Below are 7,949 nucleotides of genomic sequence, written 5' to 3' on the forward strand. Positions count from 1 at the left end.
CGTTTTCAGCACCCCAAAATTATGTAAGATTAGCTAATTTTATGCCCAAAACTTTTTACCTGTTGAACAGTGTAATCTAGGGAGAAAAAAATGGGATATAAAAATAATGAATCTCGAACACACACACAAATAAACATATTTTTTAGTTGTTATGTAGGCTGACTCCTGTTGTGTAATACCCATAGAAAATGCACCATACTATATCTTCATTGACCTTTACATGCAATCTTCACAATCACCGTAACGTAAGCTGCTGGTAGGGAAAGTAACAACTTTTTTCTGTTTGTTCAAGAGATTTTCTTTCACTTTACTAAAAAAACACTATAACTGCGACACTGAGTGGCACGTATTTCGAGTGGCAAAACAGACAGGAATATAAAGATAAATACGGTGCAGCAAAAGATGAACACCATACTCCAATCCAGAGGAGCCAAGCCTTATGTAGAATAAAATAGTCAAAAGATTCTTATTAAACATTTTTGATTGAATTTTCTGTAGATGTCGGCTGCCTCCAATCCTTCGGTCTCTTCAAGTAATCCCAGACAGACTCCATGATGTTGAGATCAGGGCTCTGTGGGGGCGAACCATCACTTTCAGGACTCCTTGTTCTTCTTTACAGATAGTTCTTAATGCCATTGGTTGTATGTTTGGGGTGGTTGTCCTGCTGCAGAATAAATTTGGGGCCAATCACACGCCTCCCTGAGGGTATGGTGTGATGGAGAAGTATCTAGCTGTATTTCTCAGCATTGAGAACACCATTAATCCTGACCAGAGGCATAGCAAGGGGGGGGGGGGGCAGGGGGGTACATATGTACCCGGGCACCAAGGTACAGGGGCGCCAACATGAGGCTTACAACCAGGGACGTATTTGCTGCGAGGTAAACAAGGCGTTTGCCTAGGGCGCCATTTTTTAGGGGTGCTGCCGCCCTCCCCCTTGCAATGGAAAGGACACTAAGGACAGGGGCGGGTAGCGGGCTGCTGCGTCCTACCTGGCTCCGTGTCCCAGTTCCATGATGATCCAGTCCAGGAGGCGCTGCTGGAGGAGGGGTAGAGAGGTCCTCAGGTTTGGTGTCTTCTTTTCCCTGAATGCGATGTGTGGGCGGAATGACATGCCACCCCTGTCATCTGGCGACACCCTCAGGATCACTGGACAGCCTATGGCAGCTTGTACCTCCCTCTGCAAGCTCCGCTTCCTCACCGGTGATTGGGTGCCAGAACTATAGCTCAGGAAAGGCACACAGGTGGCCAATCATCTGCGAGGAGGTGGAGCTTAGAGAGGAGGAGCCGAGCGGCAGCACGAAGATCGAGTGAGGGAGCGGCCAGAGCAAGTGAAAAAGACAGCTGACCGGTAAGTGTGCCGTGCAGATGGTGCTGCTGCAACCAGGTATGCTGGCTGTGGATGGGAGAGGGAAGGAGCCTAGGCTGGAGCAGAGGTCAGCAAGGTAAGTGTCATTGGTGTCAGTGGGAGGAATAGTGCCCCATCATTGGTGTCATTGATGTGATTAAACAGGGAGGGGGGCTGGGGCGCCAATTTTATAGTTCATCCCCAGGCGCAAAATATCCTAGCTACGCCTCTGATCCTGACCAAATCTCCCACTCCATTTGCAGAAATGCAGCCCAAAACTTTCAAGGAACCTCCACCATGCTTCACTGTTGCCTGCAGACACTCATTATTGTACCGCTGTCCAGTCCTTTGGCAAACAAACTGCATCCTGCTACAGCCAAATAGTTCAAATTTTATGTTCTTGTAGTGGGACTTTGAGGGGCCTTTTGGTCCTACCCACATACTGCAGACTGCATGGGCACTGCAAAACATAAACCACCCCTTCTGTGTTGCAGGTAATGAAATTTTTGATTGAAAACTAACAAACTGTGTAGAGGGACAAACTGCCTACTGCTACAGCCAAATATTTCAAATTTTGACTCATCAGTCCAGAGCACCTGCTGCCATTTTTCTACCCCCAGTCCCACAATGCAGTGCGCCCTGACAATGCGTTGTCATTAGTCAAAGCAATGCACCTGACCACAGGTCAGGTGCAATGCTTTGACCAATCACAGCATGTGATGACGTCACAAGGGGCGGGATGAACCCCACCCCTTGTGACTTCCTGACAATATATAAGAACTGTCATCGCGGGCGCAGCTGCCAGATGGCTGGAGCGAGACGAGCGGTTTTTAAATTTATTTATTTTTTCGGGTAGCGGCGGTGGTGGGCATCGTGATTGACATTGGATCTACTTTGGGGACTTGTTAAATTTCTATTTTTAATAAGGGACTTGTCAAAGATTGTCTCCTATCTTTTTTTACACTACACTTTTTTTGTGAATGGGTAGCGGTACCATGTACCACATACTCATTCACATGGGGGGGGGCAGGATCTGGGGACCCTCTTGTTAAAGGGGGCTTCCAGATTCTGATAAGCCCCCTACCCGCAGACCCCCATAACCACAGGCCATGGTTGTAGGGAAGAGGCCCTTGTCTCCATCAACATGGGGACAAGGTGGTTTGGGGAGGGCAAAGCACCCCACATGTTGAGGGCATGTGGCCTAGTATGGTTCAGAAGGGACCACTCACTAGTCTCCCCCTTTCCTGACCTTCCTGGTTGCATGCTTGGATAAGGGTCTGGTATGGATTCTAAGGGGGACCCCCATGCCATTTTTTTAAAAATACTGGCATCGGGGTTCCTCTCAAAATCCATACCAGACCCAAAGTGCTTGGTATGGTTGGGAGGGGGGACCTCCATGCCATTTTTTAAAAAAATATTGGTGCTGGGGTTCCTCTCAAAATCCATACCAGACCCGAAGGGCTTGGTATGGTTGGGAGGGAGGACCCCACGCCATTTTTTTAAAAATATTGGTGTCGGGGTTCCTCTCAAAATCCATACCAGACCCGAAGGGCTTGGTATGGTTGGGAGGGGGGACCCCACGCAATTTTTTAAAAAATATTGGTGTCGGGTTCCTTTCAAAATCCATACCAGACACGAAGGGCTTGGTATGGTTGGGAGGGGGGACCCCACGCCATTTTTTAAAAAATATTGGTGTCGGGTTCCTTTCAAAATCCATACCAGACACGAAGGGCTTGGTATGGTTGGGAGGGGGGACCCCACGCCATTTTTTAAAAAATATTGGTGTCGGGGTTCCTTTCAAAATCCATACCAGACTTGAAGGGATTGGTGTGGATGGGAGGGGGGACCCCACAAAGTTTTAAAAAAAATTATTTAATTGTCAGGCAATGCTGACAATTCTTTTGACATTCATCAAGCAGCGGGGAACCCCACTGACAGCTGAAACATGAATGAATGTCTTACTAAAACCCCGCATGACTTCATAATAGAACTCATGCCGGATTTTAGTAATTGAGCGGGATCTAACCGCATACTCAGATCCGCTAAGATACCGCTCAGTTGTTCGGTTTGTGTTCAAAGTTTGCGGTCGCACATCCTGGAGGTTCGAATGTTAGACGTTGTACCGAACAGGGAGGTGTTTGGCCCATCACTAATGGTAATAGGTGACGGTAACAGCATGAAGTGCAGTTGTTATTTCAGTTATAAATGTATTCAATGGACAACAATTGGGAAGCTGCTATTATTACAATTGCAAATCTCCGAAAACACTATAATAATTTAAAGCGGAGTTCCAGTCCCCCTAAAAAATTTTTGTTAATAGCAGATCCACGATGACCTTACAAATAGCATTAAGAATTGGAATAGTTCAATATTAAAAACATTGTAATTACTTAGAAATTCGTAAACATTTACCAGGATCTCGGAAGCAGGCAGGCGCCATGATGGCTGTGGGCATCTGAAGCCCGCAGGTATTTACTTCCTGGAATCGTGCTGCTGGCTATCCCAGCATGCACCACTCATTCTCACGCATGCGCAGTACAGACACTGCTCGGCGTGACCTGTGCAGTACAGGTTGCCATAACAATGGTTGAAACACCTCCTGTTCGCGTTATTTCCGGTTTCCAAGTCCCGCGATTACAGGAAACCAAAGAACTCCTGGGATATGTATTATAATAATAAAAAAAAAATCCATCTTTTGCTTTATTTCACAGGGGCTACATAATAAGGTAAAGTATTAAAAATGGGTTGAACTCCGCTTTTAACCTCTTGCCGTCCGCCTGCTGTTTATAAACGGCAGGGCGGTAGCAGTCCAGGGGCAGGTTGCCGTTCATAAACGGCACCCGCCTTTTCTAGCTGTGCGCGCTCCCTGGGAGCACGCACCACCGCGATCTGGTGCCCGCTGTGTTCTCCGGACACAGTGAAACACCGATCGTTGGACGGGACCTCTGTACGAGGTCCCGATCATGTGATCACTGATTGGCGAATCAGTGATCACATGCAAAGTAGTAAGCAAGATGTCACTTGTGACATCATTGCTTACTACATGTGAAATCTGTGAATGATCACAGAGGTCACATGGTACAGGGCTATTCACAACAGCCTTGTACCATGTGAAAAGCTGTGACCAATCACAGCTCACTCAGTATTTCTCAATGACTGCAAGAATGCAGACAGAGAGAAAGAGAAATGATTGCTTTTACATCCTATATGGGTGTTAAAGCAATCAGTGTAAAAAAAAAAAAAAAATCTTCACCACCCCCCACAAGTAGTACAGTGTCACCATGGTGACACTGTACTGCTAGGGTGACAGTATGTAAAAAATAAATAAATAAATAAAAAATAATAATATAAAAAAATAAAATAAAAATGTAAAAAAAAATGTTTAAAAATTATAATTTTTGGTTATTATAAACTAATTTGGATTTTTTTTTTTACTAAAAAAATAACGGAATAAATTTTGGCCAAGATTTATGATGAAATATTATTTATTTGCAAAATTTTATTTAAAAAAAACACTTTTTTTCAAAATTTTTGTACTTTTGCATTTACATAGTAAAAAAAATAAAAATCCCAGCGGTGAATAAATACCACCAAAATAAAGCTATATCTGTCTCAAAAAAATGGTAAAAAATTCATATGGGTACAGTATTGCATGACCGCGCAATTGTCATTCAAAGTGTGATAGCGCTGAAAGCTGAAAATTGCCCTGGACAGGAAGGGGGTAAAAGTGTCCGGACAGGAAGTGGTTAAGTAGTTAAAAGTCTTTTCTCTGGTTAAAAAGTCCCCGATTATGCATCCTTAGTGTGTAATTTCACAAAATCAGGTTTGTTGACCATGTTGTCTTTTCTTTGGTCCTCCTTCCAACTATCCAAATGAGCATGAAACACCTAATGAATGTATCCCATGAATGGAACAAACCGTAGAGAAAAGCTGCTTTTAAACAAATTCGTCACACAAAATAGGACAAAAACATGGGATCAATTGAGTATCTTTTTATTTAACATCGAAACTATTATACAATGGAGACATTTATGTGTTTCTAATGATTGTAATGAGCAATCATCAGTGATCACAGAAGGGATGACGTGAAGGGAAATCAGAGGGGGGCACACATGGGGCTTATCTACTACAGTAAAGGTAAGAGATACATTTTGCTCTTATTATTACACTGATATGACTTTGTTGTTTTGAATCTTTTTGTTACCTTATATATTACCATAGGAAGCGTTGGCACAACCAGGAAGCCCAACGGCAAAGAGACCAAAGAAGGAATTTTGCTACTTTCTAATTTCTTAGTTTATATACTGTTACAAATGGCCCCATTGGATACAGGGCAGCTTGATGGATGAGGTTTGCCTGCTGCCTAGACTTTGGCATTTTATGAGATACGTTAGTGATAATGGTGGGGGCTGGGTAGCAGTCTGCAGAGGGTTAGGCAATGGCCATACTCTTAACATTCATTGGGCTATATTTTAAAGTCATTCTAAAGTCTCAAGGTTTTTTACCTTTATGCATTCTATGCATGAAGGTAAAAAAAATCTTCAGTGTGTAGCAGCACCACCTAACACTTACCTGAGCCCCCACTTGATCCAGCCATGTCCATCGGAGCCTTAGTTCTCCAGGGACTCTCACTCCTGATTGGATGAGCCATTGGCTCCCGTTGCTGTCAATCAAAGCCAGTGAGCCAATCAGGAGAGGGAAGGGGTGGGGGCCGAGCCATGGCTCTGTGTGTGTATGTGCACGCAGAGCAGTGGCTTGGGAGCATGCCTGCTCGGGTGCCCCTATAGCAAGTTGTTTGCTATGGGGGCACCTGACAGGATGGAGGGGCCAGGAGCGCCAGCAGGGGACCCGAGAAGAGGAGGATTTGGGCTGCTCTGTACAAATCCACTGCACACAGCAGGTAAGTATAGCATGTTTGTTATTTTTAAGAAAAAAAACCAATACTTTAGTATCAATTTAAGTCTTCGCTGGGATGACTAGTGGTGGTGTGTTTGAGAGAAACAGAGAGAGGGAGAGAGGGAAGGTGAGAGAGAGAGAGAGAGAGAGAGGGGCGGGGAGGTGAGAGAGAGAGAGAGAGAGGGGGGTGAGAGAGAGAGAGCGGGGGGAGGGAGAGAAGGAGAGAGATAGAGGAAGAGGGAGGGAAGGAGATGGAGACGGAGAAAGGAAAAGGGAGAGAGAGGGAGGGAGAGAGGGAGAGGAAGAGGGAGAGAGGGAGGGAGAGGAGGAGAGAAAGAGCGGGAGAGAAGGAGAGGAAGGGAAGGAAAGAGGGGGAGAGAGAAGAAGAGGGAGAGAGAGATGGAGAGAAGGAGAGGGGGAAAGGGAGAGAGGGAGGGAGAGAGGGAGGGAGAGAAAGAGGGAGAGAGAGAGGGAGAGGAGGAGAGAAAGAGCGGGAGAGAAGGAGAGGGAGGGAGGGAGAGAGGGGGGGGAGAGGAAGAGGTAGATAGGGAGAAAAGGAAAGGGAGGAAGGGAGGGAAATAGAGGGAGAGAGAGAGACTAAGAGAGGGAGGGAGCGAGGGAGAGAAAGAGGGAGAGAGAGAGGGAGAGGAGGAGAGAAAGAGCGGGAGAGAAGGAGAGGGAGGGAGGGAGAGGAAGAGGGAGAAAGGGAGAGAAGGAAAGGGAGGAAGGGAGGGAAAGGGAGAGGGAGAGGAAGATGGAGATGGAGAGAAGGAGAGGGGGAGAGAGAGAGAGGGAGAGGGAGAGAGGGAGGGAGAGGAGGAGAGAAGGAGAGGGAGGGAGAGAGGGGGAGGAAGAGGGAGAGAAGGAAAGGGAGGAAGGGAGGGAAAGAGAGGGAGAGAGAGGGAGAGGGAGAGGGAGAGGAAGATGGAGAGGGGGAGAGAGAGAGAGAGAGAGAGACGGAGAGAGGGAAAGGGAGAGAGGGAGAGAAGGAGAGGGAGGGACAGAGAGGGAGACAGTGAGAGAGGGAAAGGGAAGAAGAGGGAGAGGGAGGGAGAGGAAGAAAAAGAGGGTGGGGAGGGAGAGGAAGGAAATTTCCCCATAACTAGCCAAGAAGACCTCCTGCATTTTGCTTTGTGTACCATGCAATGGTGATGAATAAACAAAGGAAGCCCTTAAATGCACTTTACCTCTCTGCAAACTCTACACTTGAAGCTGACCCCTAATTATATAATTATCATATTTATTATACTTATCATAACCTATATGTATAAGGGTTCTCCAACAAAAAGTTTCCACTTCTTTTTAAAATATAAATATACTGTATGTATAAAAGCGTGGAAACTTTTTGAAAACGTCTAGAAACACACCTAAACTTTCTAATCAAATCTTTAAAAAAGCAAAGCAAAGTTATAAAAATAGCAGTCAGGTCTCCGCAGGGGTGTCAACAGGTTGTGAGCAACAGAACCGCGGCAAGGTCCTTCCCAAGTCTGTTGAAAAATGTGGGTGGAGCTGTTCTCTGCTCCAGGTAACATAACACATAACATAATACAACAACAAAGCTCATGAAATAAAGACATTCATGAATAAAAAGCACCCAGTGCACTCTGTACTTTATCATCACACCCCCTGTCCCTGAGATCCCATTTGCCCAGGAGCGAGTCTGCAAAAATTCTAATCTATATCAGGGGGAACCTTCCTCTTGAAGTGA

This window comes from Staurois parvus, unplaced genomic scaffold, assembly GCF_062004578.1.
Source record: "Staurois parvus isolate SC_StPar_1 unplaced genomic scaffold, SC_StPar_1.0 ptg002174l, whole genome shotgun sequence".
Lineage (NCBI taxonomy): Eukaryota > Metazoa > Chordata > Amphibia > Anura > Ranidae > Staurois > Staurois parvus.